Source organism: Etheostoma cragini, chromosome 21 (assembly GCF_013103735.1).
Source record: "Etheostoma cragini isolate CJK2018 chromosome 21, CSU_Ecrag_1.0, whole genome shotgun sequence".
Taxonomy (NCBI): Eukaryota; Metazoa; Chordata; class Actinopteri; order Perciformes; family Percidae; genus Etheostoma; species Etheostoma cragini.
Window position 1 is genome coordinate 91,092 of NC_048427.1, and position 2,279 is coordinate 93,370.

The 2,279-nt window shown below is 43.8% G+C and overlaps 1 long non-coding RNA gene across 1 annotated transcript in view; it reads left to right on the forward strand.

Annotated features, from left to right (window-relative positions):
- Positions 1-1,794: 1,794 nt before the first annotated feature.
- LOC117936698 overlaps positions 1,795-2,279 on the forward strand; it is a 22,888-nt gene continuing 22,403 nt past the window's right edge. Inside the window, exon 1 of the long non-coding RNA XR_004655003.1 lies at positions 1,795-1,808. This is a non-coding gene — a long non-coding RNA (uncharacterized LOC117936698). The remainder of the gene's footprint in view (positions 1,809-2,279) is intronic.

Below are 2,279 nucleotides of genomic sequence, written 5' to 3' on the forward strand. Positions count from 1 at the left end.
TGTGTGTGTGTGTGTGTGTGTGTGTGTGTGTGTGAGAGAGAGAGAGGGTGTGTGGGGTCGTTGTGGAAGCTGACGGTCCATCAGACAGACTGAGGATCGGTTATTCTGGTCCACTCGGCTGTGTGATTGGCTGTTCAACCGTCCAATCAAACGCCACCCTGCCAGTGCCTCGACCACCGGACTCGACCGTCCTCTGTGCGTGCGTGTTCGTGTGTGTGTGTGTGTGACTGTGTGTGTGTGTGTGTGTGTGACCAGACAATATAAATGCACAAGACTGCATGATGTATACACACTTTGAGAGTATGTTAGGAGGCCATAAATCACTACTTGTGTGTGTGTGTGTGTGTGTGTGTGTGTGTGTGTGTGTGTGTGTGTGTGACCCCCGCGTCCGTCCTTGTCGCCGTGGCGACGGGAAGGTATGTTATTTTCCACCCTGGTGCACTCCAGAGGTCACGCCTCGGCCACTCACTGAGGTGATGTAGTTTAAATCGTCTGCTTTCTCTCTCTGGAGGTCTGACGGGAATATTTATTTATTTAGCATCTATCTCATGTGACACGTTTGTTTTTAACAAATGTGTTGAAGAAAACATTTAAATATGTAACATTTCAACACACTGATCCAGAGAAACAATGATATGACTTGAGAGTTTGACAGTTTGGTTTCTTTGTTTTAGTTTAAGAGTCTAAATATATTCTTTGAATTCACATTAAAAGGCAGTGAAAGGACGGTGTTTTCTGGCATTTATGTGAGAAAATGAACCAAATGTGAGCGTCATGCAGCAACACCAGAACTACTAGTTAAGATTAAATAAGAGATTGTGGTTTGGGTTAAAACAGCGGCCTGTTTAAGCCTGGTGTTGTCCTCCTGGGTCAAAACGGACAAAACATTGACATTTTCCTCCCTTTTTCAGACTTTTTTTTAGTTTCCACTAACACCACCGTACTAGTTTTACACTACATTTTGGATTTCATGGTCAATAACCCTCATTTATATAGAAGTATGCATAATATTTGAGTTAAAAAAAGCTGAATTTATGAATTATTCTGACTAATAGTTAAGATCAGAGGAATGAAAGAGAACGTTGGAAGGAATCCAATCCAATTTTGTGGTGATTTGGTTAAAAAGAAACTCATATGTCAGATAGAGACATTTTTGAAAGGGGTCAGATTTGACCCGGGATAACAGGAGGGTTAAGTAGGACTAAACAACACGTGTCCTGGGTCAAAGACTCGTGTCTTTCCCCGTTAACTAAAGCCTTTTGTTTTAGGCGTCACACATCTTCTGCAGTACTAATGCATTAGTAGCAAAGCAGGTTTTCTGCCTGCTGATGTTAGATGCAGTGATGTGTGTGTGTGTGTGTGTGTGTGTGTGTGTGTTCAGGGCCTACAGCTGTGTTTGTTTACACATTTATCCGGGCTGTTCAAGGCCACAACTGTTTACACTGGGTGCATATTATATGTCTGTTTGGGTATGTGTGTGTGTATGTACAATGCTATGCTCTGTGTGTGTGTGTGTGTGTGTGTGTGTGTGTGTGTGTGTGTGTGTAGGTCGTTATCCCAGTGTCCCGCAGGTTAACGGGGGGGGGGGGGGGGGGGGGGGGGGCTTTCCAACCAGCATTGATCAATACCAATCAGCTGCTGACTGATCGGCTGACAGAGAGGGAGTCACCTGTGGACGCTGAGCAGGAAGTAGGACACTTTTAGAGTCAATGAGAAGATATCAGGCACAAGAAATGTCTAATGTAATGAAATGTCTAATGTAATACAACAATGCAATGTCTAATCTAAGGGGGTTAAAATGTAAAAATGTGCAGCGTGAAATGGCGTAAGAACTAAAGGATGAATTAGGGGAGTTGTGCATATTTCTTGTGAAACGTAGAATAGAAATCTTACTTTTCTTCCTTATAGAAGATGAACACAAACACACTTTAAAGCCTGTCTGGAGAGCAGCTTTAGCCGGAGGATGAGGTCCTGGACTACGACGGTGTGCAGGGGCGCTTGCAGGCAGGTGGTCTTTGTTCGAGTCCCGGAGCGCACCTTTCAGTGTCTCTACATGGGCGGCCATTTTGGACAGAAACAGAAGAACGACAGGAGTCCAGCGCTGCTCGTGAGTATAGGAAACCACGCTTAAGTTGATCAAACAGAGGAATGGAAAAAATCTTCTTTTGGAAATTGATCTTATTGCCTTAATTAAAAAATGAGGAAAAATCCAATCCAACCTTTAAGGACATCTTTTTTCATAATTGTCATCATAATAAAGCCCCCCCCCCCCCCCCCCC